A 26528-nucleotide genomic window follows, 5' to 3' on the forward strand; every position below is an offset into this window, starting at 1 on the left:
CCCATGGCCAGGTGTGAATAGTCTCACGACTAAAGAAAAAGGAAACAAAAAACAAATGGCAAATAGGTTTAAATTCTACAACGTAATAAGACGTGAAAAAAATCACGAATCGGGATTTAGTGATTCTATTTTTTCTACATTTAACGGCCAGGCTAATTATTTGCCTATTTATGACTTTATTTAGTTTGCTGACGAATAACATTTTTATGTCTAATAACAAGATCTTAAAACGTGTAAGTTATTCTTGCCTTTTGATTATAAGATTGAGAGAAATATGATTGGCGTGTTGACAAGACAAGGGGAGCACAGTTCGAGTGAACTTGCCTGTTGTGAGAAGATAGACCATCATTGTGAGGGTGTTTCCCAAATTTAGACTCAGTCGGACTAGATAAAGAGCTTGTAAACTGCTGCGAGAATAAAGATAACATTATAATACAAGAAGTATGCAGGTAAATTTGGGATTTTGAAGTCAAGGTAATGCACGTGTATGCCTCTCACATCTTAACCAAATGCGGGCAATATTGCTACCTTTCTTGAAATACAATGAGTTTGCTGTGCCCTCCCAGTAGTCGGAATCTGAAACCTTAATTAAAGACCGCTTAACTTTTCCCGAATTTTTTTCCAACATAGCCGAGTATCAATTCTGTAAGAATAACCCGATGTCTAATAATAGGTTCTTGTCTTGGGTAAGAGGGCTGTGTGAAAAACAATCCTCCGTCTCGTCCCTCTGTTGGGGAGAAGTTGATCCCGTAATGGTATTTTGTTTTGAACAGTTGCTGTTAGCTCTGAGTGCAAGTTCCCTCATAAGGTAAGATGGCACTGCAGCCCAATGGATGTTTAAATGGCACATTTATAATTAGACTGCCAAATCAGCACATTGTCCTGATCGCTATACAGGGACACTCGGCACTGTCTGGGGGCTCAATGAGCGCCTTTTCTCTGGCGGCCGGTTGAACTCACCTTGTGTCAGAAGTGTGAGGACAAAATAATGCATTGATGGCTCACTGCAAGACTGTTTCATCTCACGCTTTCATGAGAGCGCATTCGCTGTTAACAATAATTTTCACCTTTCCTCATCAATTCTCTCCTTGATTGTTTGGCACTTTATAGACACAGTATTGCTCCACATTTTTGATATTATTTATGAAATGTGTAAACTTAGACCTATAGCCATATGTTTCAGTAATAAAACTGATGTGTATATGTGTGACATTATTGTGTATCAGAACTGAAAGAGTTCTGTTACCCAAAATATAAAACTATCGTGATGATCTGGAATCAAAACATGTCCATTCTTTATTGGTGCTTTGAGTATAATTGCTAAGTATGCCTTTTTGATTCAGATTCAAATCTAATTTATTATGGCCTGTCATATAATTTTCCCTTATCTGTTTTACAGGACTATCTGCACGTGGATTTCGGAGAAACTCGATTGAGGTTTTGCAAAAAGTAAAGAAGGCTACATTTCCGAACTGGATCCAGGCAAACAGATATCGACTCTGAAGCATATGGTGCCAGTAAGTTCCGACATTTCGGAGTGCTTTTTAGAATACTGAAACCGCATGCTTCACTGGCTGCGCTTCTTCTGGGGGGCGAGCTGGGTTAAAATGTTACCCCGCTCTCTGTTCAAGATCTCAGACGCATGTTGCAAGACAAACTCTGTAAGGCGACTCATTATTCGTGTTTAAGTGAATACATCTTAGACACGAAATCCATATAGATGACATTTCATTTAGTTACAATTGTAATCTTACAGTAAAATAAATATAATAGGCTATTTGTTAAGCAACGCCATATGATAAGAATGCGATAGAGTTCATGTCTATGTTGTTGCTAAATCAGAGGACAAGGCAGGACGTGATAATTAAAGAAGATAAGTATTATTGACATTTACCAAACGCTAAAATCTACAAATAATATTTCCAGACATAAATTTGTTCTGAAATTTGAGTTTACGATAGAGTAAAACGTTATTTTCAATAGGCTACATAAAAAATGACTATTTTGCAAGAGCTCCCATCTTACCTAATGTAATGGCAAATGCAATTTATAAGAGCAGTGCAGTGAGCAGTGAACAAGAACAAAGAAAGGGTGGTCTTTAATTTCATTTAGCTCACTGTAAATTGAATTAAAAAAATATATATAGATGTTGTCTATTATTTTGTATTATTTAGGAAGGGTAATTAGTGCTCTCAGGTTGGTGCAGAGAAAGCCTGTTGTATGTATTTTGAACGCAAATATAATTTTTATGTCATCTCCAGGGATTGGGTATTTGCCTGGTATTGGAACATTGTTCTCTCTTTATTAAGACTGTTGGCATAACATTAACTTACTTATTCTTTCATAAAAACGTTTTTGTGTGGTTGGTCGCCACCCCTTATCTATGGGACATACCAATATGGCACACTATGCATCTATACCACCATTAGCACACAATTACACAATTATTTACCAGTTAGTTTTATCTTAGCTGTCTTTTAGTGTTTGTGTGTATGCGTGTTTGAGAATGTGTTTGTGTGTGAGTGGGTGAGTGAGTGAGTGAGTGTGTGTGTGTGTCTGTGGAACGGGGTTGTCTGTGTGTGCATTTGACATGCTTAGTACAGTGTGTATAGCACACGTTCTCTGTGTTTCACAGTGTACTGCTATCCGTGGACATATTGATAGTTGATCACAAATCATCCGCTCTCGAGTTAACGAATTGAAAGCAAAGCAATGCTGTCTCGTTGGTAGATCTGTGGTGCTCTTCAGTGTCCTGCTGTAGCATGGTCTCTGAGGCCAGTCCCGCTTTACACAGGGTTGTGCTCGTAAGAACCCAGAGATGAAGCAATGGCAATGTTAGTTTAATTGAATGACCTTGTTCTCTCAGTAACTGCTTTCTCTAAAGTTAATTCCCTTGCTCAAGTTAATTCCTTGTCTTATTATCCATATCAAGACCTGAATATGATAAGAATTGCTCTTATAGCATAATAAAAAACAACATTTTGCTATCTGTTACGTTATTAAAAAATGGTGACGCCATACAGTACATGGGTTTGTAAGTATCTGTATGATTAAAGTACCATCCTCAGCGCAATCTTGTCTCCAGATGTGTTACACAATAATAAAGGAGAGATAAATTCTGTTCAGTAGCACAATGTTCTAGGGAGCCAGGCAGGGAAAGAGCAGACAGTAGGAGGTTGTTGAGGCGGGCAGGTGTCTCCTAAGCCTCTCAGCCTCTCAGCCTCTCGGCCTCTCAGCCTCTCGGCCTCTCAGCCTCTCGGCCTCTCAGCCTCTCGGCCTCTCGGTTTCACTGCCTCCCGGCCTCTCAGCCTCTCGGCCTCTCGGCTTCACTGCCTCTCGGCTTCACTGCCTCCCGGCCTCTCAGCCTCTTGGCCTCAGCCTCCTGGCCCCTCAGTCTCTTAGCCTCTCCATGGCGGAGGGTGTGTGGAGTGTGATCTGGGGCTTAATGATAAACAAGATGAGAGAGGGTAAACAACAGCAGGTCTGGTAAAGGTAAAGGAGGCAGACAGCAGAGGGGGAAGGATTGAAGGGGATAATAAATGTGGTAACACATGTTGTGACATCTGTCTTTATAAGTGTTAGCTAATTTGCAGCAGAATATTTCAACAATGATCAAAAGCGACAGCAACATGTTTGTGATGAGGGTTTTCCTTTTGTAGTCTGCCATGAATGTGTTTAAGTTTGGAATCTGCATGACTGAGAAGCTGTTTCACCATCTAATCAATCCTCTCACAATCTTCTCAATGTCGGTGCACAACAGCACCGATGTTCAAACGAATGAAGGAAACATGTGAAAAGCATGTGAACATTGTGGCCTAAACCCCATTTTTAGAGACCTTATTCCCAGCGTTGTGGGCCCCTTCTGGCATCAGGTGTACAGGATCTGAAGCAGCTTTTTATTCCGTCCTCCACAATGTGAAAAGGATCTTGGGTGTTTGAATAGAATGATGCAGTCCCAGGGAGTGATGTAGGCCCCTTGGTCACAGCCACTGTCACCCCTTTCTCACGGATGAGTCAAATCCTGAAATATTGATGAAATCAATGGTCTCAGTGTTACGTCAGCTGTAAAGAATTGAGACAACTACAGTTACGAGCACAGAAGGACGGGAACACAATCAAGATATTATTCAGATTATTTTACCCTCATCATTTATTTTCAGTAATTTAAAGCCGGATTGTTCAGTATCATTGCAATTCTTTCTTCGGAGCCATAATTCAAGCACCATTTGAGTTTTTTTTATTTATGGGCCATCAGTGTTTGCTTGTTGATAACCTTGGGCTCACATGCCTTGTCAGAGATGGGAAAACACGAGTGTGAGTGCATGTTCTTCTGTATGGACCAGCACCTGAGGCCTGCTCCATGCTGCTGACTGAGGTAGAGAGAGAGAGAGGGAAATAGGGAGAGAGAGAGAGAGAGAGAGAGGGGGGGAGAGAGAGGGAGAGATGCTTATTTTCATGCATTCTCCATCATACAATACTGAGGGATGGAACTCTCATCATATTTTACTTGTAGTGAAATAAATAAAGGTATGAAGATAAAGCAAACATACATGTTGGATAATTACATTGCTTAACATAAGCTGTATAATTGGCCGAGGAACCAAATTGGTGGCGCCATTTTAAATACAGTATATCATTCACCCACCCACTGAATATGTTTTTCATAGTTTGAGCTGCAAAATAATTGGACATTTTCTTTTAATCCAGAGCATAGTTGTGCATAATTAAGTTAGACTTCAAAATGCAACAGTGCAGTCTCCGGTAAATAGCCTCTGTTGAATTCTCTCTCTTCCTTTTTTCCTTTTTCAGATCACACATTAATATGTACAATTAATTGGAGGGGCTTTGGTGGCCCAAAACTCTGTTTCTGTAGGGGATGGCAATCAGTGGCACTAACAGGTAGATGAATTAGTACTGCTCATTGTTTTTTAAGAGTCAGATGAAGATTTGCACAGGGCCCGTGTGTGATGCTGGTTGGTTGTATTTCCATATCAAAGAAGCCTACACTGCAGTCATACAGTAATTAAAATGCTGTGGCTTTGGGTGCCTTTGCATGCGTGCACACACACACACACACACACACACACACACACACACACACACACACACACACACACACACACACACACACACACACACACACACACACAGTCACCCTGACACAGATACAGACACACACGCACACGTACAGTTCCCACACACACATACCCACACACAGTAGACTTGATGCTTTGCATCATTGAGTCAAACAAGCAGTGTGCTAGCGAGTGTCCTTCATGCCTGTCTCAATACACTTAGAATGTTTAACAGAGGCCTTTCGCAGAGCTGTGGTTCAGTCAGTTAAACAAAAACGACTTATATCCCTAATCTCATATAACACTTTAAGCCAAGACATGATTTTGTGTACCCTTAATTAAATTGATTGTCACTTTAGCTAGTCATAGTCATCTTCATGTCTTCCTTGAACGTTTTTGTAAACAACTACCTTTTGTTGACAGTAGGCCACTGCGGGATCCACGTGGCCTTCTTTGAAATGGCATCACATTTGACATAATTGACCTTTCTGCGAAATTACAACCATGTCAGAAAAGTGGGGGTCTGCGGCTGTTGCTCACGGATGTGCTTGATAGACTATTGTGATCTCTGTCCTTGAATTGAAGACGCTCTGAAGACTTGTGCTCGAGTCTTGTGAGAGAACCACGGAGAACAGATTAGTACACCATGGGCCTCTGCACCGCTCGCACACAAAGGCGTCAGAACAACCCTTTCCTTGTGATCCCCCCCATTGTGTCAGGATCAACCCATCCCTTGGGCTGGCTCTTGCCAAGGACTCAACACAAAAGGACACTATGAAAATATCAGGCCAAATAGAAGCCAAACACAGGAAACTCTTTTCATGTAGCCTCCAAATGAACAGGAAGGAGGAGAACGCCTTCTTTAACGTTGAAACTTATTTCATTATTGTAGATACCGAATCTTGTTTATTGTCTTCTAAATGTGTCCAGCAGCTCCCTGAATGATACCAGTCTGTGGTGTTACGAAAAATCAATGCTCACAAAAGAGCATCATCGTTAGCTGACAAGCGCATTTCCGACATTATTTGCATCGATCATTTCATTTCAAATGGATTCAACTCGATGAGTGGCAGATGTTCTTCTCCCAATAGTCCTGCTTAGTCATTGAGATCAAAGCAAGCATCGGTACGGTTACTTAGATAAGAGGAGATCTGCCCCTTCGACATGCCTGTGTTTCCTGCTAGTGGAACCTTTCTTCTCACTACCTCACAGGTCCTGTACAAGGTTTGGCTTGACATTAGCCAGTTGGTGGAGGTTGACAGCTTGTATGATGTCTGCCAGCTTCATCTGACATGAGATGTAGAATATGTGTCATGATTGGGACTAATCGGTCCAATCTGAGCTTTCACTATGCATTCTCCCATTGAGATTAGAGGATGCTAGGAGAGGCTTTGTTGACACGTGGCTCTTAGTATCGCAGATAGATTACATCAGTGTGTGTGTGTGTGTGTGTGTGCATATTTGTTTGTTTAGGTTCTTCAAGGCTCTGCTTTTCACATTCTATTATATGGAAAACGCTGCTAACAACTCAAACTTCACAGTTCACTAAAGTGAAGTCAGGTTCAAAAATGAAACCAAGGAGATTAGTCTTCTTGATTTACAGGATCCAGCAGCTACAGTTGGACTCCAGTTTGACAGAGAATCAAATTGATCAAACAAGTCTCTTCTCAGCATGTCAGTGTAAAAATCACTTCAGTCACTGCGGTGTACAGATATGAAATGCTGATACAAGGCAGCTACAGCCAAACCTTTCTCCTTTCTCCATTGCTTTGCACATTCTATGAAGGGAATGTGCTCAGTGAAAAGTATAGAGGAATCTGTCAGGTCAGGGGGCCTTGAACCTGGCATTATCTTGCCTCAGCTCAACTGCTTGTGCAGTGTTTGCATGCATCCTCCTTCCACCTCATGTCTTTCAGCTCCTATAACCCAGTATAGTCATGCTCTGATAAACAACCGATCGACAACACATACTCAGAAAAGCCAATGTGACAACTAACGCAGGGTGGGAATTATATGGAAAAGCCTGGGTGTTTGTGTCTAGTCCAAAAATCAGATTCCTGACAGTGTCTGTGTGGAAAATTGGAATGCAGACTGTAATGGCAAACATTTGGGAAATTGAATCAAGTGACAATAGTAGAAGGGAGGTAGAGGGGAAGATAGGTTGTGAGTTTTGATGAAGTTAACCAAAATGTCTCCGTAGCTCCATAACCAGGTATTTTGTGTCTCCCCTCTGTGATTATTTACACCAACTTGGATTTGTTACAGGGCTTTGCCCTGGACGTGCGTCACGAGAAAATGGCTTCAGCAGGTCCCACCACAAGCTCTCTCTCTCTTTCTCTCTTTCTCTCTGTCTCTCTGTCTCTCTCTCTCTCTCTCTCTCTCTCTCTCTCTCTCTCTCTCTCTCTCTCTCTCTCTCTCTCTCTCTCTCTCTCTCTCTCTCTCTCTCTCTCTCTCGTTCTCTCTGTCTTGAATGAATAAGCAAGAACATATTTATTGCCTGATATGTATGCAAAGCAAATAACTACAGCAGGGAGAGATAGTGAGGGAGAGAGAGAGTGTCATGATAGACAGACTGAGGTAAAGGACAGCGTGTCTGTGCTTCCGTCTTTTACAGAGGACTGTGTCGATAACGATGTTAGTGTTCTTCTGAGGCAGTGTGCTGTATCACTGCAGACCTCTCTAATGAGTGGACTATGGACTGAACTGAGTGGACTAACCTGAACTGAGTCCTCCTTGCTACCACAAGAGATTGAGCCACACTTGTCTTGAGGAGCACGATAGCCCCCCTTTATCTGTCACAGTGGCCACTTAACTGACGTCCATCAGTTGCCTGAAGGGATACTTACTCTTTAAAGATGAGTGCTACAAAGCATAACATTTTATGTTTCTCTCCTCTAAGGCCTGTTATCTTGAGTTGTTTCGAAGTGATTCTCATTGGTGCAGGAAGCTGTGCTTGAGTAGGATGAGAACAGTACTGTGCTCATCTCAGCAAACTGCTGCTTATCTACCACTCTGTAATGGAGAGTCTCTGGTGACATATACAGTAAATAAAAATAGCTAATAGAGACATGTTGTCTATGAGACTGCATCACCAGCAGGTCGCCATGGTCAGACCAGGAGCGCCTTACTCTCCACCCTCTCAATCTTTCTTTCTTTCTTTCTCTCTCTCTCTCTCTCTCTCTCTCTCTCTCTCTCTCTCTCTCTCTCTCTCTCTCTCTCTCTCTCTCTCTCTCTCTCTCTCTCTCTCTCTCTCTCTCTCTCTCCTCCTCTGTGCCAGCACATATTAACAACAGCACAGAATGCACACTGTCGGAAAAAATGAACATCGGGCTTTGACCAAAGTGGAAAACAAATCGAAATTGAATTAAAACTCATCCACTCTCATTAGTGAGTCGGAGAAACTGTATGTGCTATAGAAACAAAAGTGGAAAAAGGTTCTGCTCAGACTGAACTCTGAATTACAAATTCTAAATCCAAATAAGTCTGGCCAAAACATTCTCTAATAAATCGACACATAGGTATGTATCATCTTATTGTCTTGTGCACATTAAACAACTCTCTGAGAGTATTCAGATCTCTAAAGGGACACAAAGAGAAATCTGCTGAAATGGATAAAGTGTGTGGTTTGGCCCTCGCACTGCATTTCCCATGAGCCTCTTTGACAATCTGAGAGGACAGCGTTTCTGGCACCCGCCATGCACCCACATACAACACACACTGGCCCACACAGTCCCACACACTGGCCCTGTAGCTGCCAGCCTGTAAGTGTGGAGAAACTCCTGGGGGGAGGCAGGGGGAGGACCCGAGGAGGTGTGGGTGGCTGAGGGGAGGGGGAGGGTGTCCTGGCAGAACTGCAGTCTGAGGTCCAGAGCCAGCTGACTGATGGGCAGGACCAGCACATGCACCTCTGCACTAGGACAGAAACCGAAACCATGACTGGGTTACACCCCAGAGGCAGCAAGGAAGAGAAATAAAGGGGCTTACCCAACCAAATGAAATTGAATTTGGAATTAGAGCTTGTCTTGGTACCCTGTCACAGTGTTGGCAACATTAAAGCGTTACATTACTCAACCAACCTCACATCATGTGGTGGATCCTGTTTTAGAGATTAGATGATGAGCTGAGGGAGATTTTCTGTGCCTAAGAGTATGACAGTGTTGGCCACAACAATGATTACGCACACGCACACACACATGCACACACACACACACACACACAGAAGACCCACAGTTGTGGTTAAGTGTCACAGAGGAAGAGTGCTTTATGTCCTTGGTTCGGGGTGGGGCTGAGCCAAGCAGGGAAGGGAGGACGGTCCTCTTCCTCGGTAAAGCTAAATTTATTGGTCACCATCTGCAGGGTGGAGAAGTTTGGTCTGAGTCCAGGCGAGAGAGAGGCTTCTAATTAAACCGTCATCATTATCAACTTGTGGTGAGTGATCATCCCCAACGTTGGCTCTCCAAGATGAACATGGAATCACTGAGGCTTTCCTTGAAGCCCATGGTGGACTGAATTAGAAAGAGAGAGAGAGAAACAGAGGAGAAAAGTGCTACAGAGAACAGTTTTTCTCTCTTGGCAGCCGTGCAGGCCGAGAAGCGGACCTCTGCCATATCCACTCAGGTTTAAACAATTACCCGACATCAGTGAGACCAGAGGAACCGTCGTCTGGTCCAGTCGTCGCTCTGCGCTCAGCCGCCTGGGTCCAGCTTCACTCGGATTGCAGACGTGGCAAAGAAGCGTCACATGTTCGGGCTCTCGATAATTTCAATTAGTGTGAGAGGGTGTGCCTGGAGAATGGGTATCCATGCTGCCCGAGGATCTTCCCTTTGAGGATGACAGGCTTAATATAGTATTACGTGGTTTGATGTGTGAGTGACATCAAGCTGCAGAAAGGAGACGGCAAAATGGTTTATTAGGACTTAATTAGAGCCCTGTGATTAAAGGGGAAGTGACTGTGATTAGGATAGTGGAGGGTGATGCGGAAAAGGGGATGAATATTCAGAGAGAAGAGGGGAGAGAAGCAGAGGGTGTGTGTGTGGAGGAGATGTGAGGGGGCCCCCGTGCCCATCTTGGCTGGTTCACCGCAGAGAAACCACACGATATGATGTCATCTCCACTACCATGTCATCGACAGAGCTTCTCAGCTTTTCGTTAAAAAAAAACATGGCCAAACACAGATACCTGGAGTTGTTTTATTTGCAGCTAACCGTCCAGCTTGTTAGTGCCTGACTTTGGGAAATGATGTGAAAAAGAACAAGGAAGAATCTGGAAAGTTGACTTCATGCTCTAACAGGCCTATTACGGTGTGAGTTGATGACAAATAAAAAAAAATAGAGAGGATGTGCGGGTTTTGACGATTGTTTCTCTTTTCTATTGGTGCGGCATGCAGGGGTAATGCTGTGGACTTTCACAGCCAATTGAACATGAAACCTTGAGGAATGTGAAGCAAAGCCAGGTCTGCCGTGAACCAGCAATGGAACTTGCTAAGAATCACACATTCTTGTGAACTTCAAAGAATGTACTGTTTAAGCAAAGAGATAAATGGCCGTATTATTAGCTGTTTTCTTCAATGGAGAGATTACCATTGGTCTTTCTTTCTGTTCGCCCTGAAAACTTCGAACACTTTCTGACATGTGATATACACCGTTTATAAATTATTTCTGGGAAGGTTCTGAAGCTATGAGATACACAGCGAGGCCATGTGATTTAACAATTTCACAACTGACTTCCTCCTTAAAATGACAGAGGCTAACCTGCCTATTACTCCCTTTGATTTCAACAGGGCAAGCTTCTGCGCTCTGAGAGGTATTCATAATAAGCTTAGAAAACTCAGACTTCTCTGCTAAAGGCTGCTTATCTTCCTGCTATTCAAGAAAGAGAAGAGTAATTTTTCCAATTTCAACATTTTACTGTAAGGTTACAGCCTGTTCAATCCACCTTTAGGGGATTGTTATTCTGACACACACACACAGCCACAGACACACAATCACACAAACGCACACACACACACACACACACAAACGCACACACACAGACACAAGAAGCACGAATGCACGCATGCTCACACACACACAAAATCCCCACAACATCCATTTAAGTCTTGAAAAAAACATTAATCTCATATACATTTGGAATGTTCCAGGTGTACCTCAAACAGACTTTGCCTTAGGTGTGTAGGTGAAGCCAGCAGATCCAAAGACATGTCATTCCACATTATTTATGTGCCAGAGCTTATCATATTTTGTAAAAAAACAACTAGTGTATTTTCCTTTAATATTTGTATCTTGGAGGTGTACACTAGATGTATGTTTGGAGATGGTGTGCGTGAGTCTAATGAGAAGCATTGCATTCGCTTAACGGAGTGCTGTGATCTGTGGTCATCTTACCCTCAGAGCTAAACTGATCCCTAAAGTGGTGTTCTGTCCATCACACTCAAAAGCACCATTTTGCTTGTCCAGACTTATAGTTTCATTTATTTACATCTCCGCTTCCTCCGACTGTACCCCTCAAAGCACGCTCCACTTGGAAATTTATATCCACATGTAATGTAAGATACATTTGAAAATAGTGTGTGGTGAACAGTAGTGGTCACAAAGGCCTCCTTATATTTTGTTTGGAGCATCGTCAGTTTTTCTAGCCAATAATGGGAAGCATGTGTTTGGCCGGCAGAGGAGAATTTGCGACCTTTCATGTGACCCACCTGTCGTGCTCTCAGCGCCGCTAATGCTAACCTCATGTTGGTATCATGGGGAGAGCAGCTCTGTGTCCGACCCGGGGGAGAGCCACCTCACACAGCATGGGCCGGGCCGTCAGCTGGGGCGGAGGAGTTTTGCTGGGGTGGGGTCCACGGAACACAAAACCACCACCACAGTCAACTGAGAAACAGGGTAGAAGCACACTACTGGCCATACAATTAGATATCCAAGAAACAACCTTTTTGATCAAGGTTAATTAACCCCAAACACTCGTTGACTTGTATGAGTGTTCCTCTTCTAATAAAAGCCTGTGTATCATACCTGTGTGTCCTCAGCTGTGAAGCGGTCAGTACTGTATACCGAGGCTGTTGGCTGCAGATCCTACCAGATCTGACTCTTAGCAGCCTAGCTGCTTCCCCTAGCTACCACACGGCATGTGCCATGCTGTAATAGGCTCCAAGGGCATGATGGGAATATAATAACGGCTTCACAATGTTGTTCTTGCCCCCCTGACTGTGCTAAATGTAAAATGCGCCCGGCAACATGGGATATATGGTAGACCCTGTGATGTCACATGTTATTGTTGGATATGCAGACTAGGAAAATTTGGATTATTTTCCAAAAATCTGCCGGGCAGAGCGCATTATGTCACAAAGGCCACATTGTAGCCAGTTGGGTGTAGAGCACCTCTCTCTCTTTTTCTATTTCTCTGCCTCTCTCGCTTTCCCTCCGTCGCTCTCTCACTCTTGGTCCATATATTGTCCGGCCACCTTCGGTGCTCCTAGCCCAGACTTTAGTCTTACTTCATGCCCATTTCCTCTGCTTGTGCTGGAATCAATGCACAATGGGCCTATAGGACACCTTACATCATGGAAAAATACAGACAGAGACACACACAGTCTGAAGTCTGAAGGCAGCTTGCAACTAGCTTGAAATACGACCAGCAATTTCTGTCAGTATGGGGTCACCAACCTAAGGTTGCTTTGAGGATACTGACTATGTTGTAATATTAGCTTGGACATTTCCAAAGAATTTAGGATAAAAAGACTTGACATGGAGGCACGTTATGGTAAACAAACGGTTCTTCAAACTTTTCTAGTGACCTGTAGGATGGGTGTGGTTGCAAAATCCATCTTGTGTCCAGTGGCATGCCTCCCCTCCTCCAGAGACCCTGTGATTGGCTGGTATGCAGCAGCAGCATCATGGGAGAGCAGTGCATCCAATAGCAGGAAGTACACATCTCCTCTTTCCCCACTAAATGAATTTGGCACAAAAAATGCTGGCTGGAACTCCTTACCTTGTTTGACGTATTTATTGCCTGACTGGAGAGGTAATTTGACCTTCTCATTTCAAAGGCACTGTTTATATTTTTGGTAAAGAAAAAAAAAAAAGTGTTAAACTCAATTAAGCCAGTGATCAGTGACTTTGACACTACATTTGTTTTCTCTAAGAGGCAGAGTCCTGTTGCTGGTAGTGGATCCTTGCTTGCCGTCTCTCACCGTCAAAAATACCCCAACCCCCAAACCCTGTCCACACACACACACAAACACACACATACAGCCTGCAATGGTGAACTGCATGCAAGAGAGAGAGAGAGGAGAGGGAGAAAGGAGAAAAGGAAAGGATGGAGGGAAAGAAGGGTGAAAGATGTGAAAGAGGGTTGAGTGACTGAAGAAAGGAGAAGGGGGACAAAGGAAAGAAAAGAGCAGAGAGAGAAGAGAAGGGGAAAAAGGGATAGAGTGGATGCAGGGGAAAAGTAGAGAGAGAGAGAGAGAGAGAGAGAGAGAGAGAGAGGGGGGAGTGCCCATACCGTTCCTGCCATGTCACACGAGATTTGTGTCCTCCATTTAAATCATTTCCCTCTTTAGAAGATTAAGAACGCAGAAATATTCTCAAACCCATCATTTCCCCCCCTCCCAAATGGCCTCATTTGCATTTCCAAACGCCGCTATTAATTGGGGGTTTTCAAAAAGACGAATGATCCGTGCGACTGTAAATAAAAACAAAAAGCAGAGGTTAAAATGTTAATTGTTCAAATGGCTGTACAGGGGCCAGAGGAGGCAGAGGAGAGCATGGGCACCCATCACAGTCAGATTTACACCCTGGCCTCACTCTACTGCAATACCAGCGACTCACACTGTCAATACCCCGTCACTCTGCATCCGCCTCCAGCCCTCTCAGACATCAGGGAGACGTCTGCATCTCACCGACCTCTGTCCAGGGTCTGGTCATTTCCTCCTGCCTCAACAGACAGACAGATGGCATTGTGTGTGTGGGAGACGGAGAAGAAAAAGACAGTGTGGAGTTGCATCTTGTCTTTGTGAGGGATCATTAGACAATGCCGTGGTGCACAATGTGCCATTCTGTCCCAGTGTGCTTTTTTGGGGGTGAATACCGGACCCATGCATGCACACCGTGTGAATCTGGGTTGTTTTCCTTCCAGTCCTTTTATCCGAGAGGGAACACTGTTGTACGGCAGGGCTATTCTCCTGTTTTGTGTGTCTCTATAATAGGTATGGTTGTTTGAGAAGGTTGCTCTCAATTCTAGTGGTCTCTCTCCTGGTGATCGGGACTACCTGCATCTTCCACAGTAGACGACCTGCTCGCCTTGTGAAATATAAAGATATGACTCAGCTGCAAGACATTGTCTGTGAAAATGCCAACTGTCACCAGGAGCGTGCCTGCTTGCTTCCGAGCAGGAACAACACAAATCAGTTGCGGACACCAGCAGTGCCTTGTTGTAACCTGATCATTTATGGATCATTTGTTCCCTTTTCTGGTTTAATTCACCATGTGATTGACTTTCAGTGCGTTACTGTTGGAAAATATCCACATTGAGAGCAGTGTCGAAACAGGGAAGCCATTTGAATGCAGATTCTGGCAGCTTAGGCCTTGTAGTCAACCACTCGGAGTCAGAAAACAAATGCAGGTTGATTATGTTGCTACTGACAGAAGTTGCTCCTCCTTTGTATGAGGGAGAGATATTTGCATTTAAATGCTTATTGTAGGCATCTAAACGAGTTTGATTGTAAGGTTGGACCAATGGTTTGTACTTGCCAATAAAAAGTGAATCGCAATAAGGGAAATTGGCATGGAAATGGGGAAATTATTTCCAAACAGTGAGATTGAAATCAATAAGAGGCTGTGTGTTGGGGTTCTGTTGTTTATTTCTTTCTTCGTTTCGATTAGATGTTTCTGTTGATAGATTATTTTTGCATAATGTTAGCTAGTGTGTCCTATTGTCAGTGCTATAAATGCAGGGGTTTCTTGTGACTGAGCTCTACAAGGCTGTTGTTTCCTTCAAAGTTTCCCGCAAATGTTTACTTATCATTTTTTTATTTATTTACCTGGCTTCCTATTTGATTAGGTCTAATGTGTCAGGTATGTTTCTGGTTGTGTGTACCTTTGCTGCAGCGTGTGGATTAGCTCTGACGACAGGGCGCTTGCGAGCGGCCGTGAGCGCCGTGCGTGTACACGCGCGCGTGTGCGTGCACTCGCAAGTCGGAGGTGTTTGTGTGTGCGTGCGAGTGTGCGCGCGCTGGGCGCGCGCGTGTTTGTTCGCAGTGCCCGTAGCGGAGTGATGCCCCTGCTGATTCTCTGCCTCTGGCTCCTTTGTCCTGCGGCACTCAGTGTGTGTGGCTCCTCAGGAGACGAGCAAGCAGCTCCAGTGTGGCCACACAAAGGCCCAGCCTGCTTTGAGGTGTTAAAAACTTCCATTTATGCATCTCCCTGGACAAAAAGCACCAAGCCCATTTGAGGCCGGTGGCGACACAGGCAGACATTGTGGCCACGCTTCCACGGCACTCATTTCACAGATTCTAAAACCAGTATGTGGTGAACAGGATTTCAGGGGCTAAAGTGCCCCACGAGGGCCAGGCGATAAGAGGGAGAAACGGCTCCACTCAGTAAACTAGAAGATGGAGCCCGGAAAATAAACACATTACCTGGGAGAGAACCAGTCTTGTTTTCATAACCCCCTGCTCAATAGGAGCAAAGAGAAGAAAAAAAAAAACGAGAGAAGAAAGAAAATCCTCTCTGACGAAAGGAAAGGAAAAGGCCTTCTGTTACTGTGGGAGGACATCTCTCAGAGCCCCAGAAAAGGGGACCAATCAACGGGCCGAAAGACAAGCCTCTCCTCCCTTGGCTCTCAAGTCTTCTTGTCCTGTGAGAGGGCAGAATGTGGGACAGAGGCTATCAAAGGGAACTGACAGACCGCACACCCGACTGTTCATAACGCAGGGGACCTGAAGGCCTCCCGCAGAGGACCAGAGACCCCCCCCCCCCCCTCCCCTCCACCAAACACACCTCCACCTTCCCTCTTCTCTCTCCTACACCCTTCTACCCTTCCGTCCTCCATGCCCCCCCCCCCCCCCCCCCAGTAGGGGACTTTTCCTTGTGTTCTTTGAGGCAGTGGAGGAAATTCTTGTGTAATGTATTGGCCGTGGGCGCATGAAAGCCCTGCACGGCGACAGGGTTGTCAGAGTCGTCTCTCTGACGCAGGGCCAAAGGACTGCTGCTCGGGTGTATATGTGTTTGGCTCGCACTGAGTCTCTGTTAGACTTAATGTAGACATATTCAAAAGCCCCCCCCCCACCCCCCCCCCCCCCCCCCCCCCCCGTCACATCTTTCATTCTCTCACAGATGAAGCTATTTGAGTGGGGTGTCACTTTGGAAGTCTTTCCAGTCGATTCTGGGCCCGAGAGTGTGTTGTGACAGGAGCCTGTATCGCCTCCATCTAGAACCCCTGTCAGTCAACAAAAAGGAGAGAGAGAGAGAGATGAGGAGAGAGAGAGAGAGAGAGAGAGAGAGAGAGGAGAGAGAGAGAGAGAGGAGAGAGAGAGAGAGAGAGAGAGAGAGAGAGAGATGAGAGAGAGAGAGAGAGAGAGAGAGAGAAGAGAGAGAGAGAGAGAGAGAGAAAGAGAGAGGGAGGGAGGGAGGGAGGGAGGGAGGGAGGGAGAGGGAGTAGGAGGGAGATCAAATAAAGAGAAAGGAAGAAGAGAGGGAGGACAACCAAAATAAAGACGAGTGAGTGAGAAAGAGAGAGAAATAGAGGCCATGACAGGTAACAGTGTGCCGGAGCAGCTGTGTCTATCTGTGATTGGCCCGTTTCCAGAGGACCAAATAACTCAATGATATGGTGGATTTTTGTGTCGAAATGTGTCGTTGTGACATGAGAGGAGGGCTCATTTTAAGTGTGCATGCCTGTGCACAGAGCACCATGCCAAGAGGAATCTGGAGCTGCCATTAACCCAGGTTATCACAGGGGCATCAGCAGGTCTCGTCTCCCTCAGACAAGCCCCTCTTTACCCTGCGTGAACCCATTGTCACCCTGGTGTCCTGCAGCCCGCCTGTGGTAAAGTACCTGGGGGTGCAGTTTATTTTCTGTCCTCGGGTGTCCTCCTGCCTTCTGGGAAACACTGTCCTCTGGCTGTGGGCAGCTGTGGCTGAGCCACTCCATCTGAGGTCCATGTTAGCGACTGGCTTCGACGTCGTGGACCTGTGGTGGATGTTGGATCTGACAATGGCTTGTGCAGGGGTGTGCTTACAGACGGTTTTTACTAAAAAGCTCCCAATTCCATCCCTCCTTCCCCGCCCCCCCTCTCATCCCCCCCCCCCCCCCCCCCCCCCTTTCCACCACATACTCGCTTACACACCTCCACACCCCCTTCAATCCAGGCCTGGTCCCCTGGTCCCCAACCCTATGAGAGGGCTGCTGCTGCCTGGGTAGAGATAACCAGAGCCCAGGCTGGTGGAGAGTAGCCTGCTGATGGATCAGAGATTGCTTCTATTGTCAAAATAACCACCTCTGCAAAATCCCTACTTTAACGTTTTTGGACTGGAGTGAGAGAGAGGGGGCTGGGGGGCTGGAATTGAGCTCTCCGGGATATGCTAACATGTTGCAAATTTGGATAAAACCCAAAAGAGGAGATGGCTTGCCGTGTGCTCTCCAAAGTCGCACATAATGCGCAAGTGTGTGGATAGATGTAGGCGCACATGGAATTACACACGCGCGTGCGCGCGCACACACGCACATGAGTCACAGCGAAGATACAAATTTCTGATGCTCCTCATAATGTTGATCTCCTCCGTTTGATAGCACATCAAAAGTGGAGAAGAACAGTTGTGTCATGTCCCATGCAGCCTTGCCCAAAGCACTGAAGGGACTGCAGAGCTGCTATGAAGGTTGTCCATTGATTCTGAGACACCGTCATATGACGGCCAAAGACACAGCTCTCTGTTATGCTATGGGCTAATTGAATTAAGCATACCCCCCTACTGTAGATGAACACATGCCTAGAATTTGAAGGTTCATTTGATTTGAGAGAATCTCATCTGCTGATGGCTCTGGAATAGCTCTCAGTTTTGTACTCAATGTTTTTGGCCCTGAAGCCCGATCCAAAACATGTATGTTCAGTGTTTCACTTGTGGAGTTCTCCTGTTCATTCCTCCTAACACGCCAGCACGGGGTGTGAGTACACTAACTATACTGATACACTTGGACCCATTTTAGACTTATTAGCTTTTTAAAGGTACGACTTGGTAATCTCAGTCTGTTTCTGTCGAGTTGTGTGTTTCTGTGTGTGTGTGTGTCTGTGTTTTGTACTGGGAGATGTTGCTCCTGTCTCTTGCCAAAGGACACTAGACATGCCACCCTTTGACAGAAATGCCACAGGTGGTCATGATATGTCAGACTGTGCTCTTTTGAAGTTCCAAGTTCTGTTTGTTGACCCTGTGGAAAGTTTCTGTTTGGGTGATCAATGCCCTGCCTCTCGTGTGGGACATAGATAAATGTAGATTAATCCTGTAGAAGTGCTCTGCTATGTGTGCCAGCCCCCTGATTGACTACCTGTGGTTTAATGGGAATTATCTATGTGACTGAGGGCACACACACACCCTCACTTCAGCTGGTTGTCTCAGGACAGGTGTGTTTTTGTGTGCGATGGTGTGTGTGTGTGTGGTCATGTTGTCGATCAGAGATCAATTGTGTGTCAGGTTCTGTGCGGGTGCATAGCGACGATTACTCAATTTCCTTGTCAGCATCCTTCCAGTTGCAGGCTTTCTTCAAAAGATAACTTAAGACCCAGGGAAATCCTTCTGACTGTGGTAATTGCGGACACAATTATTTGCTTATAAAACAGGGTGGGAGACTCGTAAAGTGAATCAGGAGTTGGTTTTGGAGTCTGTTTAATGAATCCATAATCTGCTAACTAGGAGAAGGGAAGTGTTTCATCTGTGGTGCCTGTGGGCGAGACTCACAGCAGCTACAGAGCTTCTGCGCCACAATAGGCTGGATCAACCACTTTTAATACACTGGGGGATTACAACATCTGGGTAATTATGGCTAATAGCAATCTGGTTACTCTTATTATTTATAATGATAATGTTCTTTTTTTTCCCCTTTCAAGACAAATGATCAGTTTAGATTACCCGTGAATATAATATCACCCTGTTTTTCTATTTGCTTTTTGTTTTGCTCATTGTTCACAATTAGCATCACATTATAAATTCAAAGGTTTGTTAATTTCTACCCCCTGCAATTATAAGGGCTCTCGTTTATTAAGGCACAACAGGAATTAATCTGATGTTTCTCAAAGAATGGGTTTTAAATTACCACCCTTGATCAGTAAACCCTCAAAGCAGTAGATTGAGACCGTCTGGGAGGATAGTACATCAGAGTATGTTACTCCTGTGTGTGTGTGTGTGTTTGTGTGTATTTGTTTGCATTTGCCTGTATTGTGTGTGTGTGTGTGTGTGCTCAGCAGTAGCACAGTGCAGCAGGGAGGTTAGACAGAGTGTGGATGGGGGCAGTCTGCCTGCCTGAGTCTCTAAGGTACTAGAAAGATGACAACAGCTTTTCATTCACACAGGGTCAGTTTGTGGGCCAGCTCTCCACCATTGTCACCTCAAGGCTGCTACGGATGCACATCTATAGCTGACTCTAACCTCTCCCTGGCTGCTTCCATTAACCCCTTGTCCTGCCGCACTGAGATCGTTGTTGCTTTATTTGACACCACAGCACTGCTTGTTGCTGCATTCAGCTGGTTCTGCCTGGTTGGGGCCTGTTGGGTCTGTGTAGTTATGTAGTGGCGGGGGACTAAGGTACAGTGGCACAAATTAGTAGCAGATCAATTAACTGTGACCTTAAAAACCTCTGTCCTTGTTTAATTGGCGGTGCCGAGGCAGGGTAATTGTATAAATCATCTGGTAATGAGATCCTGGCTTGTTGTGAAAAACAAGATCATGTGAGGGGACCAACATCGGTGGATTTTGAGCAGTTCCAGTGCTGCACCGCACTCACTGTGCACCTTCTTCACTGCTAACATTGTTCTCCAATTATAAAAAATTACAATAATCATCTCAATGTATATTTTCTTTTATTTAGTTAAATATTGCATCAACAGGAGGTCAAAATATTGGCAAAACGTGTGTGTGTGTTTGTCTGGATCTGAGTCTTCCTCTTTGTATTCCCCCAAACAGCTCGGAGTCTCTGGCCTTCAAGAGACATGTCGTAACTAGGCGAGCATGCCGCTAAATAAATCATTAGCTAGCAGGCAGCGCTTGGAGAAGTAGCAGAATTAAATAAAACAACCACTTTATATGAAAGCTATTTATTAGTGAGATCTACTGTCTGGAGGACAGATGAATGAGGTATCTGAGAAGTCCAGTTTAAACATTGTCTAGGGCTGAGAGCTAAGAGGAGTGGAAGTACAAAGCTGTTTTAGCTCAGCTGTAGGCTCCATGACCAATAGCAGCCCCCAACTACCGAGCCCCCACCTTTTAGATCTCTGCTATCACATGTTAGTACACGGAGGTATCAGACAATGACATCATCTAAGCATCCACAATTCTGGGTTTCTTGTCATTGTTTTAATTTAGTTGATCGGTGTTCCTTCTGAAAATTAGAATACTTGGTACAACATTACAACATGTTCTAAGATTTTGAGCCTGTGTTCAATTGGAAAGGGATGTAATATCTAACAATGTTTTTCTGTTTATTTCAGGTCATTTTCATGAGTTCAACATCCACTATTCAGTGATCGCTGGGTGCTGGGGATTTGGTATTTCTGTTTGTGTAAGTACCTTTTTTGTTCTATTATATGTTGTTATATTATATGTTGTTCTATCCATCACATCTATCCTTCACCTCCGCTGTCTCCTCCCTGCAGACCTCATCGGCATACAAGCACATGCACAGTTAGCCTTACACACAAAGCATACTGTCATACAACTTCTAACAAAACGGTTTATTAAATGCTTGGTAAAAATACATTCCTTGCATTCCCCAAATTCCAAACACTGATATCAATTCAAGTTTTCTTTTACTTGTTAAAAGTGCAATATACTTTGCCAAGTGTTAAAATGTGTATTGAGGGTCAGAGTCTATGTCCACCTACACCTCAGGGTACAAAGCAATGTAATTGTTTTATAGTTCTTTATATTTTCTCGAACGTAGTTTTTGGGTTATGTCGATATCAGGAGTGTGCATTTGTCTGAATTGAAGCATTCACACTTTACCACTGGGGAACACACGCCACAGAGAGTATACACTACAGTACAGTACAGCATCGGAAACTCTATTCAACTATTTCATGGTTCTTCTCTTCTGAAGCACTGGCAATAAAGAGTATACCCGAGAAAAAAATATATATTTAGGGAATGTTGAGCAAATATAGCAGGAGAAAGTTTACCTGACATTCATATTTTTTCAAATGTCAGTGTGTGATTTAATCACCAGGAGAGACAGGGCAGCCTATATTACTATGATCTGGGAGAGGGGAGATTTCATTGCTCGTGCATAATCATTTGCTTGACAGCGTGGTTGCCCAGTATCCCATCTCAAAGTTCACAGCCATTTAACCATGTCCTGTCAAACTCTCTGCAGACGACCGACCCTGATGTCTGGTGTGTAGTTTGTTTGTTTCGTTGGTGTGAGTGTGTGTAGCATGTGAGAGACATAAATAGAGAAAGACAGAAAGAGAGAGAAAGGCGGAGGGAAGGGGGAAGGTTGTCTTTAGCCTGACTAAGCTGACAGAGGTGCCATAACAAAACCTCAGCTGTGACTGCCACCATCTCTGTCTGTCATTCCTGTCTGTCAGATGCTGCCCTACAGCCCTTTTGTTCCTCTGACTGTACTCAGCTACCCACTCTGCTGAAGGTGACAGAGCAGACATCAACATATCTCCTTTCTATTCATTTAGTCAACACCTTCATTTCTTCAATCCATTCATAGGGCATCCCGTTTTTCAGACACTGTAGTGTTTCGGTTTGTTTGTTTATTGGACCATGTCATACACGGGTGTGAAGTCTGTGAACAAAATGTATTGTATGAAACAAGCCCAGCGCTTGAGTCCTGTGGGGTATTCACATTGCTAAGTTACTGGTTACTTCTTTATGTTGTAGATGCAAGTTGGCTTCTTTAGTTCTATGTGAGGGCAGAGCTCAAGGTGGTTGACTAACAATGCAATGCTATCCAGTGATGCTGTTCATCTCTGTGCATGTGTCTCTGTGTGTGCATGTCATCTTGTGTATGTATGTTTCTTAAAGAGGTGTGTGTGTGTGTGTGTGTGTCTGAGAGACAGAGAAAGAGAAAGAGAGAGTGAGGAGGGAGGGAGAGAAAGAGAGAATGGGAAAGATAAAGGATGTGTGTTGAATCCCCTTCATAGAGTAGCCTTTTAGAGTGGGCTGTGTGGACAGTGGGCCTCCAGGAAGGCTCAAAGGTCATTTCTGATCTCCTCCATCCTCTCACCAGAGACTCTCCTCCTGCCCAGGGCCTTTGGGCTGAATAGCCTCTGAATCAACAGATTCAGAATCATCTTCCGGGCTTCATATCCAGGTGGCTCTGTGGTGAAATGACCCGCAGCTTGAAGAGAAGTTATCTTGAAACCTGACTAGCTTAGTCAACCCATTCAATGATTCCTCATTGATTGGACGAGGCAGCCATGCGCGGTTGTCATTGACTACGTGAGGAGGTTATGCTTTATGGGAAATGAATGACTGTGGTTGAAAGTTAGCGTGTTGGTGTTGTTATTTAAGTGCTGTCAGGGTGCGTTAGAGGAGAGTGCACCACGCCGGGCCCTGGTGGCCTGCACTCAACGCCTCTCCCTGTCTCTGTCTATTTAGAGCTCCTGTGTGTGATGTTCCGAGGGCCGCTCCTCTTCCCTCTCCCTCCCCGGCGCACCTCAGCCAGACAACCCTCGCACGCTCATTAATATAAATCCTTTGCAACTTTAATCTGCATGTTTAATTAATCCTAAACGAGACGGCGAGTAATTTTTGTCGGCGCGCGCGGCGTGTTCGCGGGACGCGTTTAATCGCTCCAGTGTGAACCCATTTGGAAACACCTGAGGATGTGTGAAGCTGTGTGAATAGGCAAGGAGCGGTCTTTGTCAGCGTGTGCCATTCATCTAATAAGCAGCGGGCACGCAGTCAGACAGCCCGCGGCCCGCCAGCACACTACCCACCATGCCCCTCAAGGGGAAGATCTGGAGGGAGGTATTTTTCATCGAAATTAAATAAACAGCACTTTACCACATAATTGAAAATGAAAAAACCTTTGGACGGTTATTGTCTCATCTATTATTTATTAAATGGGTCTATTTTATTCAATCCACTGACCCGGCGGGGATTATGGCCAATGGTTGGGCTAAACTGAGGCCGCTTGACAAAGTCCTCATTTTAATTTAATCAGCGGGCTTCTCTATTTCTCCATAAGAGCCCAATTTAATTTGAAAATGAGTTGTTGCAGATTTAATCAACGGCTAAATAAAAGTGTAACAATGTGCATGTTCTATCTTTGTGGCGTTCCTGGTCTAAGAGAGATAGCTTACTAGGAACAGACCTTTCATTTGGAGGTTAGGTCTGTTGTGTTATTCCTGCCTCTAACACAATATGCCGACATGGGCAATAGAATGGTCCATCTCTCCCACAGTATGAATTATACCTGTATCTCTCACACCCTGTCCACATGCTGTGGTTGTTGGGGGTACACTGTGTTTTTATATTAAATAAATACTTTTTTTTATAGTTTTATGTGTTGCATTTGAATCTCAGGGGAATAAAACCTAATATAGACTTGGTTTATCTCCTTCCTGTCAAGGTACAGCCCCTGTAGGACAGGGAAGCTTTACCTACTTGCTATTAGCTATGTACGGCATAAAACATGACCTAAGAACACATCAATCTCCAGACTTTCCCAGCTGTGGAGAGTAATGCAGAACTAAAAGTCAGAGAAAATGAATTAATGATTTCAACCATGAACTTTTCTCCCAAAACGCCATGAATCGTCTACGGCTGATAATGCGCCGTGACCCCGGAGTGTGAAATCCTGTTGCATTGAGAGTGGCCAGTTAATTGATTTGCAAATTATTTAAAGTTTGTGGCACCCAGGGGAGTGCTGAGCTCTAATGACAGCTATTTCCAAAGACTTTAAAACTCTCTTTCCTTGGCCGACCTGAGTCGGATTGTTGGGAGCTAACAAGCCCAATCACTGCCTGAGAAAGAGGAGAGAGGAGAGAGGGAGGGGGGGGGGAAATGTGAAAGGAAGTTCTTCAGATCCCTAAGGTCCCCTGTACCTGCTGACTGAGGATGGAACACTGGTCAAGGGTATAGTTAACATGCTATAATGTTATCATTATGTACTGCATGTGTATTGTAACGATCAACGGTAATGCCAGTTTTTAGGTTGAGATTGTTATCGTTAGCATTAGCATCTCTGTAAGCCTCCTCTTGTTGTGGACAAACCCTCAGCAGTTGTTGGGTACTGCTGTCTGTTTCGACAGCGTTTAGAGCTGTGGTTTCATGTCAAAGTGGCTGGCTTACCTTGGCTGTAACATGATAATGTTCAGGGTCCTCCATTTGTAGCGAGCCCATCTAAGTGTGTGTTAGTGTAACCTCTGCTATGTTGGGGAAAACACGCAATCTTGAATCTCACTGTGTTTAGACTGTTTCGTGAACAACATACCATTCTTAGGTTTTTCCCATTCACAAACAATTATAAAAACATTCTGTTGAAATGCATTCAAACAGATACAACATTTGAAAAGAGATAAGATGTTGAATTATTCAATTTTTCAATTATTCAATGCTGTGCAAAGATGCCACAACATTGGAGGGACAATGTAGCAACATGGTATTGTTGTCAATACAGCAAGTACAATGGAATGCATGCTGAAGCCAAGAATAATTCAGGTGTCATTCAGTATTTGTGTCATTAATAATCCCTTAGTTAATGAGTGTACTGTAGCCCCAGCACACTCATTTTGGCATTTTGACTCAAACTGACTTTCGAATTGCTCCAACGCCAAAACAAATCAGGGTGGATCATCTTGAACATCGGATAATGTCATTACCTTTCAACATAATTAAATAACTTCACCCAACCAACTTTAGAAGGCTTAGAAACACCCGTACCTGTGTGTGTGTGTGTGTGTGTGTATTGGAAAACATGACATTAGATCTTTCTGAGAAATCAGCTGCCCCCGTCTGTAACCACCACCCTTCCTAATTGATCTCAACATGAATGGGAGCACAGTCATGTTGTTGTGGTGCCTTGTTAGTGCTGGTGCGCTGGTCCCCCTGCCCGTGGCCATGTCTGTGCAGGGCCTCCCTCGGCCAGCCTGCCCTCCTGCATGTGTGTGCAGGGCCTCCCTCGGCCAGCCTGCCCTCCTGCATGTGTGTGCAGGGCCTCCCTCGGCCAGCCTGCCCTCCTGCATGTGTGTGCAGGGCCTCCCTCGGCCAGCCTGCCCTCCTGCATGTGTGTGCAGGGCCTCCCGAGGTGGCTGGATCTCTGGGCTGATATCAAGGAGCCTCTAATCTGGGCCCATTAGCGGGCCCTGTCATTCACGCACACGGTGTCGGCCCGATTTAAATCAAATGAAATGAAGATAGTTGTTTCTGCTCCCTTGGCTTCACTCATTGCCATAAACATATGCTCTGTGCCCCGCTTCTTTCCATCTTATTTATGACTTTAATTTGTTGTGTGGGCTGCGCTAGAAATCAAATTTAATCCAATCCTCACAGGGACCCTGTCATATAATAACATGGTAATTTCTGTGTATCCTTTTGAAAAATGAGGAAATTAATTCTTCCTGACGTGTTCTAATTATTCCAGTGTGAACAGCGGTGGACCGGTTCCCTCCCTCCCTCCACCCCCCCCCCCCCAGGCCCGCCTCCCCTCCCCTTCCTATACCCCCCCCAGCCCCCTAAGTGTTGGAGGCAAGCGGCAGGCGTCTGAGGGGGGGGAGGGGGGGAGGTGCTAATGCTGACCAGCAGCGCGTTTAATTTGAAACATGAGCCGACACCTTTCAACACACCTTCCTAATGTTGGAGAGCCTCACACAAATTAATTCACTACTCATCTGGCAGCTTCCACTCTGGGGGCTATAGGGGTAAGAGACACTGGAGCTGTTAAGTCAAGGTGTAGTAAGGTGTGTGTGTGTGTCGTGTGTGTGTGAGCTACGCTGGTCATATTCAAGCGTGTCATTGGTAGGGAGGAGGAGGGGTGGGTGGGTCTGTAGTTGTTTTTCTTTCCCTCTCTTCTTCTTTCCTCTCCTTCGACTGTCAGTGACAGCACACTTTCACACATCCTCCTTGCTCTAATGAGAGCCCCGAAATGCTTATATAATTAGACTGTCATCAGCCAGTCTTAAACACAGATCCTGTATCTGCATGGCAGCTCTGTCTGGGGAGACACCTCCTAATGTCAATCTGATGGAGCTGTAGCCCCCCCCCCCCCCCATCCACACAACACATCTACCCGTTC

The 26528-nt window shown here is 44.9% G+C and overlaps 1 protein-coding gene across 1 annotated transcript in view; it reads left to right on the forward strand.

Moving 5' to 3' along the window:
- sox6 (SRY-box transcription factor 6) overlaps positions 1-26528 on the forward strand; it is a 188407-nt gene that overhangs the window by 1509 nt on the left and 160370 nt on the right. Inside the window, exons 2-3 of the mRNA XM_062471825.1 lie at positions 1400-1517; positions 20770-20840. The gene's annotated coding sequence lies outside the window, so the exon portion shown is untranslated. The remainder of the gene's footprint in view (positions 1-1399; positions 1518-20769; positions 20841-26528) is intronic.

The sequence above is a fragment of the Osmerus eperlanus genome, chromosome 10, assembly GCF_963692335.1.
Source record: "Osmerus eperlanus chromosome 10, fOsmEpe2.1, whole genome shotgun sequence".
Lineage (NCBI taxonomy): Eukaryota > Metazoa > Chordata > Actinopteri > Osmeriformes > Osmeridae > Osmerus > Osmerus eperlanus.